This window comes from Mustela erminea, chromosome 11 (assembly GCF_009829155.1).
Source record: "Mustela erminea isolate mMusErm1 chromosome 11, mMusErm1.Pri, whole genome shotgun sequence".
NCBI lineage: Eukaryota > Metazoa > Chordata > Mammalia > Carnivora > Mustelidae > Mustela > Mustela erminea.
In genome coordinates this window covers 80,594,232-80,610,196 of record NC_045624.1, presented here as the reverse complement: position 1 = coordinate 80,610,196, position 15,965 = coordinate 80,594,232, and the positions used below count along the sequence as shown (strand labels likewise).

The following is a 15,965-nucleotide window of genomic DNA, read 5'->3' as shown; positions in this document are numbered from 1 at the left end:
TTTTTTCATATATTAATTTACATTTAATCTTGTGAATTGTCTTATTTTTCTAGTTTGTTGCCTACTTTCCAATTATAACTTTTAAACCTATTCTTTATGACTTCTTGAAATATGCTTACATAACTATTCATTAATCAGATAAATTTCATCAATATTCTCTACTAATATTTGATGGTTTTGTTTGCTTATTTTACACTGTGGCATTTAGTCAGGGTGAAACTGATTTCCCATAATAGTATGAGGGGACAATTACATTAAGTGTTTTTTTTTCCTAGATGGCAATTTTCCCTTTTATTAAATTATTACTGGTTCGTGATCCATTCTTTATAATGAGTTAAGATTTGGGATACAATTCTGGAACTTTTTTTATTCCTTTACTATTTCCACTCTTTCACTGACTTCTTATCTTTAATATTAATAACACAAATAATAGCTAAGGTATATGGAGAATCACAACTGCATCAGGCTAAGCACTTACCATGCGGTAATTCACATAACCTTCACCAAGCTTATGTTTTGTTTTGTTTTGTTTTTTTAAGATTTAAAAATAAATGCTTCATGAATTCGCATGTCATTTCTGCATAGGGGCCATGCTAGTCTTCTCTGTATTGTTCCTATATATATATATATATGCTGCTGAAGTGAGCATTGGTTTTAGTTTTAATAGTTGCCAAAATGCAGTTGAGGAAAAGAGACAGAGTATTAAGCAAAGCACCCAGAGTCACCCAGTGACAAAGAATCAGAGCTCTGGGGCACCTGGGTGGCTCAGTGGGTTAAAGCCTCTGCTTTCCGCTCAGGTCATGATCCCAGGGTCCTGGGATCAAGGCCCGCATCAGGCTCTCTGCTCAGCAGGGAGCCTGCTTCCCCCTCTCTCTCTGCCTGCCTCTCTGCCTACTTATGATCTCTGTCTGTCAAATAAATAAAATCTTAAAAAAAAAAAAAAAAGAATCAGAGCTCTGCTTTAGCCCCAAATGCCTGACACATTCCTATCTCCAGTGTCTCATCATTTTCAATTTATACCAAAAGTATAAGCTGCCATACTCTGTCACCCTGCTTCTTCCACACTGTCTTTCTGTTGATCTTTGGAACTCTATTTTTTATCTAATTCGAATTAACACTTACCAATAAGTTTTGGACAAACTGACATCATCATGAGTCACCTATTCATTTCAAGAAGAGATACATAAATATATCTCCACTTCAGCTCTGGTAATGTATCTCATATTCTCTTTTCTCAGATGCAGATTCTAAATACATTATTAAAAGTATTGCTGGGTAATTCATGATGTTTTGCAAATACAGTGAATAGGATTCCAATTTCTATTATGAATCCCTGTCCAGGGAAAACCAGCAGGGGTGATCACCCTGGCAGAGTTAGAGATGACATAAATTTGTTAGTAGCACTCTGGGACTTGAAAACTCTCATTTGCAAATTGATATTGCTGCCCCCCAACACTGGCTGCTGGTTTGTTTTCTGTGGCCTATTGTATGAAAAAATTGATAAAGAATTCTCCACCTTTTAATCCAATTTAGGAAAGTCAGATCTAGCCCGAGCCCTACCTCTAATAAGCATCAATGGCCACAACTAATTCAATTGTGTCCTCTGAGCTTCAGTTTCCTTCTTTCTGGAAGAAAAGGGAGGTGGGGGTGGGGTGCATTACTAGATCAACTAGAAAGGCCCTCAAATTCTAAAATCTTAACATTTAAATCTGATAGTTTTAAATATCAAAGGAATTACATTTAGAAAAGGAATAATGAATTCTGTAAATGTCAAAAGAAAGCCACATCAATGAAAGTGAAGGTAATGACATTATTAAGACAAAACTTGTTTGCTTATAATTATAAATCATTGCCCACCAAAACTTTTGGTGTTTTTACTTTTAAACAAGTACTTCAAGCAGTTTTCTTTTTTCTTTTTTTTTTTCTTTCTTCCTTTCTTTTTTTTTTGGAGAGAAACAGAGCACTTGCATAGGGGGTGGGAGGGTAAGGGAAGAGGCAGAGAAACTTAAGCTGACTCCATGCCCAGTACAGAGCCTGAAGCAGGGCTCGATCTCTCAACCCCAAGATCATGACCTGAGCTAAAACCAGGTGTCAGATACTTAACCAACTGAGCCACCCAGTTGCCCCTAAACAAATATTTCAATTAACTTAAATCATGACATGCCCAAAATTCAGTCTGTTGACTTTTGCTGAAATGTTGACTAAGTTTCTGAATTAGCCCAACTATTATTTTAATACATTATGTTTATATTCTGATACAGAAAACTTCTAAACCTCTCTAATTACATGAACTTAGAATTTCAAACAATTGAGGGCATACTATTTTTTTTGCTTTCAAAGTAATTTGTACTAAGCTTCCTCGCTCATCTCTACTTGATATTTATGTGTTTTTTTTCTCAACCATCACTTTGTCAGCCACTGTGTAATCCTGATTCCACACCATGTGCCCAACTAAAAATATGGACAGATTCTCTCCATTATTCTTTTTTTCTTTTAAAGAGAATTCTTAAATTTTTAAAAATTTATTGGAGGCAGAAGATACTCCTGGGCAGGCTCCATTTCACGACCCTGAGATCATGACCTGAGCCAAAATCAAGAATTGGACACTTAACCAACTGAGCCACTCAGGCACCTCTACATGATTCTTAAGATATAATAAACATATCAGTATGATTTTTACCACAGGTTTTTGTTTTGTTTTGTTTTTCATATCCCTGTGGAAATTTGAACACCAGTTCCCAAGGACGCAACTTTAATGAAATGATTAACTCATCATATACTCTTTGATCTTTTCCTCTTTACCAACATCGTGAGGCAATGTTGGCCAACATGCTCAATGTTTTTATGGTACCTGAAGATGATTGCCTGGAAAGTCTTCCCTAGTTGAATCTGCCTAAAGAACTTCCCTAGTGGATTTGCCCAAAGAACTCAGAGAGACTGATAATATACACATATAATAGGTTTGTCGAGAAGAGATGCTACAATACAGATACAGTGAGGATAACTTGTCATTTAAGAACACAAAAATGTCTGATCACTGGTTGAAATATTTATAAAATTCTGACAAGTATGTAGGACTTCCCTCTCCCTGCACTATTACAACAAAGAAATATTCAATTGAAGAAGCCCCGCTATGTGCCTTAGAGTTTTCTATATACATTAACATTTCGGCTAAACAGTATAGACAGTGTGTCTATACCCAAAACAAGGAAAATAAAACCATCCATTGGTGCAGAGGTGGGAGTACAAGGATACAGAATATAAACAACAAACATGTATATAAAGTATCAGGTGGAGACAAACGTTATGAGAAAGGAAATGAGGTAAACTGGTCAACATAGTTACAGTGATTGTAAAACTAAAACTGGAAAGATACTAAAGATGAGGCAGTCAAGGGGGTCCTCTCTAATAAGGAAGCATTTGAGCAAAGTTCTGAGCAAAGTGGGGGAATCGGCATGCATCTATCTAGACTCAGCAAGTATCAAGACTCGGGGTAAACAGAAGTTATTTCTAATCTGTGCATATGTGTAAGACACGTACCTAATAGAACAAATATATTTTTTAAGGATGGTTAGTAACATCACCAGTGAATTCTCTTCAATATGAAATAGCATTTAGGATCAACAAAAGGACTACCAACACCAGCCAAAGACATGATATTCAAAGTAACTCAGTTCCACTAAAATCAAATATATAAATATACATAAACACATATATATATTTGGAAATATATTTCAATTATATAAATATTTTAAAAATTTAGAGTTTGATTATGGTAGAAACTAAAGACAAAACTCTATAAAGAAGATATCTATCGATAGAACATAGGGTTAAGTAGGAGAGAGATCATGGCAATGGAAATTTTTGGCAATATATTTAGGGTGCAAACATTGGATGAAACATTAAAAAGATAAATTATGGGAAAAAGCAAAAGCCATATTTGGAATTTATAACAGAATTTAATATGTAAATAGTCACTTTATGAAAAAAATCCCTTACAATGAAACATGTAACAAAAAAATATTTTCAGGTCTTAGTCCATGTTCTCAAGCTCTAGCATCGACATCCAAATTCTCAAAATGCTTTAGAACCATAGGAATGTGTTGAAATGAGATTCTGCTATTCATAAATTAAGGTTAAAGTTTATGCATTCTGCAAGTAATCACCTTAGTGTAGTAGCATTTATGTTTCAGTTTCTGCTGCTTTGAAACTAAGTAATTACGAGCAAATATGATAGTTGAACTTAAGTAACTATGCGCAACTAGGCTAAACCTACAGCTCACCTCAGCCCAAGCCACTCTCTTTACCTCTTGTCATAATTAAATGAATACACGGACCCTGAATAATTTGATCCAGTAAATAGTGATACACAGCTCTGCTTCTTGGGCACGGACTCTTTTCCCAGTTCTTCAAGTCCCAGTAAGTAAGTGCTAACTTTTATATTTTTAAAAACAACAGGTCAGTTCAAAAGAGAAGTATTCCTTCTGGCTCACCATAAGTATTTATTACTCTGCCATTACTAAAACTGAAGATGCAGGGGGAGAGGCAAGGTGGTAGAGGAATGGGGGACTCTGTTTCAACTGGGACCCTGAATTTAGCTAGATATCTATCAAGCCACTCTGAATACCCATGAAATCAGTCTGAGATGTAGGATTATACAACTGGATCACTACAGGGGCAGAGGATCATCAGTCGAGATGATGCACCTTGCCAGGATTTTGGTTGATGTTTTTGGCTGTACATCCCCTCAACCACAACTCAACAGAGTATCTAGAAGGAGGAACTCCCAACAAAGAAAAAACCCAAAGACAATGGCCTCCCCTGCAGACCTAATGGATATGCATATATGCAAGATGTGAGAAACAGACCTCAGGGTAACAGTTATGGAGACAGTAGCTAGGTTGGAGAAAACCATTAATGGCAACATAGATTCCCTAAGGGCAGAAATGAAAGCTAATCAAGCTGAACTTAAAAATTCCATAAATGAGATGCAGTGAAACCTAGATTCTGTAACAGGTAGAGTAAACGAGGTAGAACAGTGAATTAGTGATCTAGAAGACACACTGATAGAAAGGAACAGGAAGAGGCCTGGAGCAAACCCCTTAAAATCCATGAAAACAGTATTAGAGAAATAAATGATGCCATGAAACATTCCAATGTCAGAATTATTGGGATCCTTGAGGGGGTGGAGAGAGAGAGGGGACTAGAGAATACATTTGAGCAAATCCTAGCTGAGAACTTCCCCAATCTGGGGAATGAAACAAGCATTTCTGTCTTAAAGGCAGAGATCAAGAAGATCCCAAGATCAAGAAGAAGAGACCAATGTCACAGGATGTAATAGTAAAACCTGCAAATCTCAAAACCAAGGAAACCATCTTAAGGGCAGTTAGGGGGAAGAGATTCCTTACATACATCCTTACATATGCTGGAGGAATAGCAGCATAATGTCAGACCTGTCCACAGAGACCTGGCAAGCCAGAAAGGGCTGGCAAGACATATTCAGGGTACTAAATGAAAAGAATATGCATTTATCTGGCAAGGCTGTCATTCAGAATGGATGGGGAGATAAGGAACTTCCAAGACTGGCAGAAATTGAAAGAATATGTGACCACTAAGCCAGATCTGCAAGAAATATTAAGGAGGATTCTATAAAAGAAGACCCCTAGAGTGATGGAGAACAGAAATTTACAGAGATAATCTATAGAAACAAGGACTTCACAGGCAACATGATGACAATAAAAACACGTCTTTCAATAATCACTCTCAACACGAAGGCCTAAATGCCATGAAAAGTCCCAGAGTTGCAGACTGGATAAAAAGACAGGACCCACCCATATGCTGTCTACAAGAGATTCATTTTGATCCAAGCCTCACTCAAAAAATCAAAAAATCAAAAGATCCCAAATTCAGCAACTAACTTTACATCTTAAAGAGAAAGAAAGAGAAAAAAATAACAAATGAGGCCTAAGCCATGCATGAGAAGAGAAATAATTAAGATAAGAGCAGAGATCAATGAATTAAAAACCAGAAATACAGTAGAACAGATCAATGAAACTAGAAGCTGGTTCTTTGAAAGAATTAATAAGATCAATAAACTACTGGCCAGACTTATCCAAAAGAAAAGAGAAAGGACCCAAATTAATAAAATTAGGAAAGAAAGGGGAGAGATCATGACATAACACCAAGAAAATACAAACAATTATCAGAAACTATTAACAACAACTATATGCCAATAAATTAAGCAACATGGAAGAAATGGATGCCTTCCTGGAAATCTATTAACTACCAAGACTGAAACAGAAAGAAACTGACAACGTGAACAGACCAATAACCAATAACGAGATTGAAGCAAAGATCAAAAACCTCCCAAAAAACAATACTCCAGGGCTTGACGGATTCTCTGGGGAAGTCTACCAAACATTCAAAGAAGAAACATTACCTACTCTCCTGAAGCTGTTTCAAAAAATAAAAAAAGAAGGATACCTTCCAGACTCATTCTATGAAGCCACTGTTACCTTGAGTAAGAGACCCCCATCGAAAAGGAGAACTTCAGACCAATATCCCTGACAATTATGGATCCCAAAATTCTCAACAAGATCCTGGCAAATAGGACCCAAAAGTACATTAAAAGAATTATCCATCATGACCAGGTGGGATTTATCCCTGGGATGTGATGGTGGTTCAACATTCACAAACCAATAAATGTGATAGAACACATTAATAAGAGGAGAGAGAAGAGCCATATGGTACTTTCAATTGATGTAGGAAAGCATTTGACAAAATACACTATCCTATCCTGATTAAAACTCTTCAGAGCATAGGGATACAGGGAACATTCCTCAATATCACAAAAACCATCTATGAAAAGCCCACAGTGAATATTATTCTCAATGCAGAAAAGATGAGAGCCTTTCCCTTAAGATCAGGAACATGACAAGGATGCCCACTCTCATTACCATTGTTCAACATAGAACTAGAAGTCCCAGCAAAAGCAATCAGACAGCAAAAAGAAATAAAAGGTATTCAAATTGGCAAAGAAGTCAAACTCTCTCTCTTTGCAGATGACATGATATTTTATGTGGAAAAACCAAGACTCCACCCTCAAATTACTAGAACTCATATAATTCAGTAATGTGGCAAGACACAAAATCAATGCACAGAAATCACTTGCTTTCCTATACACTAACAATGTAACTGTAGAAAGAGAAATTAGGGAATCGATTCCATTTACAATAGCACCAAAAAAGCATAACGTACCTTGGAATAAACCTAACCAAAGAAGTGAATGATCTGTACTCCAGAAACTACAGAACACTTATCAATGAAATTGAAGCAGACACAAAAATATGGAAAAACAGTCCATGCTCATGGATTGGAAAAATAAATATCATTAAAATGTGTATGTTGCCCAGCACAATCTATACTTCTAACGTCATCCTGATCAAACTTCCATTGGCATTTTTCAAAGAGCTGGAACAAACAATCCTAAAATTTGTATGGAACCAGAAAAGATCCCAAATCACCAAGGAAATGTTGAAGAGAAACAATGCTGTGGGCATCATGTTGCCTAATTTCAAGCTATACTACAAAGCTGTCATCACCAAGACAGCATGGTACCAGCACAAAAAAAGACACACAGATCAATGGAAAAGAATAGAGAGCAGAGATATGGACCCTCAACCCCATGGTCAACTAATCTTCAACAAGGCAGGAAAAAATATTCAGTGGAAAAAAGACATTCTCTTCAATAAATGGTGCTGGGGAAAAAGGTCAGCTACATACAGAAGGAATGAAACTCGACCATTCTCTTATACCATAAACAAAGATAAACTCTAAGTGGATGAAAGACCTCAATGTGAAACAGGAATCCATCAAAATCTTAGAAGAGAACATAGGCAGTAACCTCTTCTCCACTGACCACAGCAATTTCTTTCAAGACAACATCTCCAAAGGCAAGAGAAACAAAAGTGAAAATGAACTTTTAGGACTTCAACAAGATAAAAAGCCTCTGCAGGGCAAAGGAAACAGTTAACAAAACAAAAAGGAAACCCAGAGAATGGAGAAGATATTTACAAATGATACTACAGATAGAGGGCTGATATCCAAGATCTGTAAAGAACTTCTCCAAACTCAACATCAAAAAAAAAAGTCAAAAAATGGGCAGAAGACATGAACAAACACGTCTCCAAAGAAGACAAACAAATGGCTAACAGACCCATGAAAAAATGTTCATTAGCCATCAGGGAAATTCAAATCAAAACCACATTGAGATACCACCTTACACCAGTTAGAATGGCAAAAATGGACAAGGCAAGAAAGAACAAATGTTGGAGAGGTTACAGAGAATGAGGAACCCTCTTACAATGACAATGACTTTGGAAAACAAGTGGCAGCTCCTCAAAAAGTTAAAAATAGATCTACCCTATCACCCACCAATTGCACTACTTGGCATTTACGCCAAAGATACAGATGAAGTGAAAAGAAGGACCATATGCACCCCAATGTTCATAGCAGCAATGTGCACAATAGACAAACTGTGGAAAGAGCCGAGATGTCCTTCAACAGAAGAATGGATAAAGAAGATGTGGTCTGTATATACAATGGAATACTACTCAGCCATCAGAAAGGGTGAATACACTCAATTTTTGCATCAACATGGATGGGGCTGGAGCAGATTATGCTAAATGAAATAAGTCAAGCAGAGAGAGTCAACTATCATATGGTTTCACTTATTTGTGGAGCATAAGGAATAGCATGGAGGACATCAGGAGAAGGAAGGAAAAAATGAAGAGGGGGAAATCAAAGGGGAAGACAAACCATGAGAGACTATGGACTCTGAGAAATAAAATGAGGTTTTAGAAGGGAGAGGGGTAGGGGGATGGGTGAGCCCGGTGATGGGTATTAAGGAGGGCATGGATTGCTTGGAGCACTGGGTGTTCCACACAAACAATGAATCACAAAACACTACATCAAAAACTAATGATGTATTGTATGGTGACTAACATAGCAAAAAAAAAAAATTTTTAAGTGAAAATATAATTTCTAAGTACCAAACACTTTCTAAGTACCAAAAGTTTCTAAGTACCAAATTTTTAGTATACTACGTAATTAATGGAAAAAATAGTTATCATGCTTGTCAACACCTTCTTATAAACTTTCCTTCTACTTGCAAAGCAATTAAGTTATCTTCTGGCACTCTCTTTCTTTAAAACTAAATAACCTTGATTATGTACCCTGTTATTATATCTCTAAATCTGTCCTTTGAGAGTCTTCTCTTCACAGCCCATAATTTCTTTATGTGTCTTTTGAATGAAGGTAATTTTAAAAAGCATCCATCTTAACCTTTTAAAAAACATTAAGTATATATGAAAGAGAGAACTTTGGTTCCTTTAAGAAACCTAACTACTCCTTCCTTCCTTTTAGTACATCCCTCCAAAAAGCAAATGGCTACACTATAAAAATATTCATAAACATCTGTAGTACTAGTAATGTTATGAAATACCAAGATCTTAAAATCTACATCAATAAGAAGCACTACAAGTTACAAGAAGTTCCAGACACATGCCTTGCTGGGCTTTGCTAAATGAACCTCCCGAGCAGGATTTCCCAATTTCCTCACTGCTGAGGACTCACTTGAGAGAGAGATGCTAAGTGAAGATTCTGCATCCTCGGATGTGGGGTCGGGAGTCTGCATTCCTAATCAGCTGCCAGGTGTTGCTCGTGCTGCTGGCCCACAGGCCCCACCTGAAGTTGCAAGGTTATGAACTACCATATTCTTGTTCGGCATAAAAGAGATACGAATCCACATAAAAATTTCTTGAAATCTAGATAATGTGATTTTGTAAGACATGAAATTACTCTCCGAGAACTCGCTTATCACAAAAGTGCATTGGCATGCCAGGTATCTGTTACTTTATTTGTGACCTGCATCTGTTTTCTAAGGGTGGGAAAACAAACAAACAAACAAACAAAACACTTCTAAATGTAAATCGTGCAACAACATACTTATGCTCACTGTCATATGCCAAGTAAAAAAAGTTCTAAGCTAACCAAACCATTCCCTTGTCCAGGAATGCAAGAGACCTATTTTGGAAGGAAAACTAGAATTTAAAGCACGTGAGAAAAGGCACAATCCAAATCACGTCTTTCGTGCAGATACAGTGTAATTTCGTACTTAAACGAACCTCCACTCTGCGGTAAATCGGTGTTAAACTGTCAAGTCAAAAACGGGGAGTACCGCGGTTTCATCCTAACCGCAAGCTCATCAGTGAGCCTAAGGCTGTGCGTCATCTCTCCGCAGTTCCACCCGCGCATCTGAGAGGCAGTTTTGTCTGTGCTGAGTGGGAAGCAGGTAAGCCAAGCAGAGGTGAGCCTCACTAGCGCCACCAGCAGAACATCGTGATCCGCCCTGTCCAGCTTCCCCCTGTGATGGCTAGGGCTCTGCACTCCTCAGCCTGCACGTGCATTTAGAGACTATCATTTCCAGAAGGGCTGTTTGGTGACTATAATCTGGGCAAAGAGTAGGACTAACTTTACAAAAGTTCTCTCCTACAACTTACAGTGAAGATATTATAAGGAAGTATATTGTGATTATTTCTTTCTCATGGATGTTCACAGATTATACTTATAATGACCCGAAGCTAGAAAAACTTACAAGTAGAAAACGGGACTGAAAAACCCTTCATGTCATCCTGGCATTTGCATCTAATTCTTAAGTAACGAGGTCTGTGATTTTATTGAAGCACATGCCCGTCTTCTTCAGTTGTTAACTTTTCACATACTCGTCATCATGGGCATCATGGGCACATGGGCACACTTCCTTTTCATCCTCCACTGGCTCGTGGTATTTTACTCTGGAAAGGTCAAACTCCCTCACTTTCAGAAACAAATTCCAGCCAATGTGTCAACAGCTGAAATTATGCCTGTAAGTCAGAACACTGCGGCTGCTACCATCAACCACTCACTTCCGCCAAAGCACGCAGCCCGACTACTACGCAATAGGCTACATATCATGCTGCGTGAGCTCTGCCCAACAGGGGGCTCTCCTTCTGCAACAAAGAAGGCCCTGGAGATCATCCAGAAGGCACTAGGACCTGACATGGCCGTACTTCTGACCTCTTACACATGACTGAAGCCTAACACTTAACTGTTCTTCACAAAATATTAAGAGACTTAGAAATGCAAATCTAAAAATGAGAGGCTGGCAGAGTTTTCTGTTGGGAGTTCTAGGCAACTTTGGCAAGTGCTCCTATCTACTGCATCCCAGCTCTTTGGATGACTCACACGAGCTTTGGTATGAGAAGGAAGAGAAATGCGTGATGGCTTTGTGGAAAAATTACGGTCAAAGTTAATTACACAATCACGACAGGCTTCCTGAGTGCCTTAATGTAATGACTCCCTGAAGTTATAAAAACTAAAAGTTCCAACATTTCTTTCCTAGACTTTCAGTTTCAGAGGAAAAAAAAAAAAAATGCATGAACACGTGTGTACACACACACCAGGACATTATAAATACATTTTGAAGAGTTATGTCCTTAGAATTTCCATGTCATTAAATTGTAAAATTTGTATTTAATGAGAAAGACCTATCTGTTGAAGACAAAAAAATATTTTTGCTTTTCTCTTACCAAAATAATGAATAATAATTCATTCTCTTTACATGTATCAATTTCAGGCATTTTATAGCTCCAAATATAGCATGGTAATTAATAAAGCTGAAGAATTTCTTTTAAACTATTAAGTTTATTTGGTTGATATTAAATATTATATAAAGGCAATTAAGAGCATATAGTTGATAGGAGCAAAAGAGGCACGATAAAGCAAGTAAATACATATATTAAAAGAAAATATATTACCTAGGCAGAATGTATAATCCATTATAATGTTTAAGTGTTCAGATGCAATTTTAAGAACAATCCAATTCATATGTGATTTTTCAAGCCAAAATACGGAAATATTTACTGAAAGAATCCCTCCACCAAAACAAAAAATAATTCTTTTTGTAAAAATGAATAAATCTAGGTTTAAAAGTAATTTCTTTTTGCTTTTATAACCTAATCATATTCTATCTTAGAAATTCTAACAATTCCAATATTTTGAAATATATCAGATTTCACAATAAAATCAGTAAATACATTTTATATTTTCCTCAGCATTCAGCCACATAACTTTGTGCTTATATCTAGACTCATACACAAAGATGGCTGTGCTCCAATTTTGTCTTCTAAGAACAGTAATAGTACCTACCTCACAAGGCAGCTGTAAAGACTAAATGAGTTACCATGGAAAACACAGACAGTAGTTCCTGCCACAAAAGCAGTGTTAAAAAAAAAAAAATCACACTGAAAAGTCCCTATGACTTGTGATTAAAGGAAGGTTAATACATAAATAAGATAAAAAATGAACACATAACTACCTGAGATCTTGTTCATACTGATTAGTGAAGGGCAAATTTATGCCTGGAATAATCAGCTCACTTAAAATCAATCAGTGACTTTTCAATCATGAAAATGCACTAACGATTTTTCTGAAATAATAAAATCAAACAACAGTACACAGTTAATAAAAAATTCAGAATATAGTTGGCAAAAATGTCTTTTTATGGTAAATGAGGATCATAAATGATGAAAGTAAATTAAAGGAGCTAATTGAAACTAAACAAGACAATATACAGGAGCTGAGACCAGCAATAAATTTCTCTAGGAGGAGAGTGGGAAATCACAATGGCTTCATCTTTCAAATAGCTTCCTGTATTATTTGCCTTACAGATCTCCCTGGGTGGTGCATTTTCCAGTATCATCCTTCTTCCTGATTTTTTAATACATAACTGGATATTTTCATATTTAACTTGAGATATTGAGATACACTATTTCCAGTTCTTTCTACAATCAACATATTCCATTTGCCAATGCACCTGTAGCTACACAGTCAAGCTGCATCAAGTAAGGACGCACAAGTATGGATCTGAGAAGAGCTGTCAATGAACCAACAAGGTCTACTGGCTCACAGAAACCACAAGGAAGTATCTTGCAATTATGTTTCTTAAGAAGTCAGTTAACAATTTTCTTTAAAACAATACATATTTAAAAGCCTTAGTATTTTTAAGAAAAGTAATGGTCTTTAAGACTTGTCAGGCAATTAACAATCCCAATGTCAATCCCATCTAAGTGATTTAATTAAGAAAGATCCATTAATTGCTGGTTAAATGTGGAAACCACAACATTCAAATCCATTTCTGCTGTTTAAAAAAAATTATTTTTAAAGCATATTTATTAATAGCATTGTTTAGTTTCTAGCTAAGGCAGATGCTACTGATGTCCCATCCATTATTTCCATGCACGCCAGCCCAAATTTAACTGCCTGACATTTCTGCAAGCCCTCTGCCTGTGTACTTGTTGGCCTGGGAACCCCAGAGAATTGATGTCCCCTGGGAGCAACAATTAACTTTAAATACTTCAGCCCATTTTCCTCTTGGAAGGGATAACTCTGACTCATGTAATGTACAGATTCTTAGAACTACCCAGAGCATTAAGCTGTACTCATGCAGAATGGTGATTTATTTGATAAACCATCAAATAAATTATTATTTATTTACTATTTATTTTCTCTCTCTCTCTCTCTTTTAAACTTCTCACACTTCTCTAAGTATTTCCTAGAGTTACTTTCTCAATAGATGATTTGTACTTAAATCTTTGTCTCAGAGACTGTTTCTGGGGGAATCCAGTCTAAGTTGATACTCGCAGAGGTTTTAGGAAGCAGATCCTCGGGATGGGATTGTAGAATTAAATCAACACTCACCAACCACATGACAACAAAGACTCCACTGGGAACTGACCGTATACCCGTCATAACTAGAGTCAAGAAAACCCCTCAGAGGCTGTAGCATCACAAATTCTAAGCATTTCACCTCCAGTGATTGGAACACAATATAGATTGAAGGGGAGGTGCCTACCATTTCAGATATATAGTCGCAGTATTAATCATAAAGGCTTGGAGTTGGTGGGTTGTTGTTATATTCACTGAAGAAAATGATAACATCAAGTCAGTGAACTATCAACTGAAGGCAGAGTGTGAACCGCAGAAGACTTCTAGGGCAAACAATGAAGAGATTCCCATCTCCTGTTGTGAAGTCAACGTTTGCCAGAAATAGGCACAGACATGCTTTTCAGAGCACGTCCTTAAAAAGGACGCTGCATTTGGAGCCTTGTCAGGCTTCTGTGTTACAGTTGGGGCAATGCTAGGCAAATCACGGGACCCTAAGTGTAGAATATCCAGGTGAGTGCAACTGAGAACCATGAACTTCCAGATTCCCCTATAACCTCTGGATAGGCAGAAGTAACCTCTTCCACCTAGAAGGCAGTAGTTTGTCTGTTCCTAAACACCATAAAAGATGACAGGGGTTCTCCTGAAGATCTGATCTTATTTCCCCTCATGGCTTTAAGCAACAAATAGGTAAGGTCTCAAAACGTCCCATCTGGCAAAGAAGTCTCTGCTCCAGGAAAACAAAAACAAGGAGAGAGAGAGAGAGAGAGAGACACTACTCAACAAAAGAGATACAAGATCTGCATAGTAGGAACCAGAAGGTCCTAGGAGGATATGCAGGGAAGAGATGCTGAGGGATCATGAGGCAACATACACCCAGTCAGCAGTGTGGTATGGAGGAGTAAGCAGCTTGAGAGAAGAGACACACAGACTCCTACACAGTGGCAAATGGCTTGAATGGTTGACCACTGCCCTGGAGGAGCCAGGCTGGAAGACCTTCCCCCAAACAAAGTATCCTGGAGAAGCAGCATGAGGATGTACCTACAGATTAGGCATGGAAAGTGCAAATTGCTCTGTTTCACATCAACAACTACTAAAGAGCATTCATCACAAAGTACTGAACAACTGGGTAGATGAGTTGTCACTGGAGGTCATCCAACCTTTTTGTGTGGCAAATGTAGTGATTGCAAAAGGGGCCCATAAATGCTGTAGCAGGGTAGTGGGGAAGGGAGCAGGGAGTGGGGGAGACAGAAACAGACACACAGAGAGAAAAAAAGACACGAGAGAATATTATACTTGGGCCTAAAAGCATGGGCTGTTTCTCACCTAGTGTAATATAGCTACAGGCACTGGTGAATGACCAACCAATTGTCCAATGCTTATTCTTCAATACAATACCACCTTTCAAAAAGACAACCAACAACGTCATGTCAATTAGATAATCATCAATTTCATACCTCTAGAGGGGGTGGGATACATTGTTTCTTGTTACTGACAAACATTCCACTTATGAGTTCCTTTCTTGTTCATGGTGCCTCTCCCAGGTACACATACTACCTGATTCACTATCATGGGATATCACCATGGGGTTGTGCATCAGCTGCATAACCAAGAACCTCTTTTATGGGAAATGAGGTCCAATAATGGGCACATGAACACGGGATCCATTGGGGCCACCATTTACAGCCCTATTTAGGAGCTGCCCACGTGATAAAACACTTGGGCCGTCTCTTAAATGCACAATGAAGGCTCTAGCTTGGGGATGATAGTCTTTGAGTTGAAATGTAGTCTTTCAAGATATAAAATGTACTCTCAACTACGGTGCTATGTTCATTGATGTGCTGGCACCAGCTTGTATCTGCTCATTTAAAAATAAATAAATTTAAAAAGTATATTTTTCAGGAATCATTAAAGCCGGATGACCTCACATAATAGGTAGCTTGAAATCAGCCGCGGTGGGAGTATTTATATTATGAAAATTAACAAATGCTACAGATCAGGTTGCCCCTCCCCACACTGGCTCTGCCCCAAAAAGGCAGAATGAAGGAGTGTGGGAACTAAGGGATGGATGTGGGAGCAGCGTCTCTCACCACCACAGAGAGTGAGCTACCTGGGAAATCTGCTCACTCTGTCTCTGCAACTTTAGGCTCTACTGACCACAAATGTTCTACTTTCCACGTGGGGGTATAAAGCTGAGGTGGTGC

At 37.7% G+C, this 15,965-nt stretch overlaps 1 protein-coding gene and 1 non-coding gene across 7 annotated transcripts in view; both read right to left on the bottom strand.

The window, feature by feature from the left end:
* The window catches only part of CACNA2D1 (calcium voltage-gated channel auxiliary subunit alpha2delta 1), a 514,151-nt gene that overhangs the window by 95,539 nt on the left and 402,647 nt on the right, over window positions 1–15,965 (bottom strand). The window lies entirely within an intron of this gene.
* On the bottom strand, window positions 544–649 carry LOC116569745. The gene has a single exon (XR_004277174.1). It is a non-coding gene; the product is annotated as a U6 spliceosomal RNA (small nuclear RNA).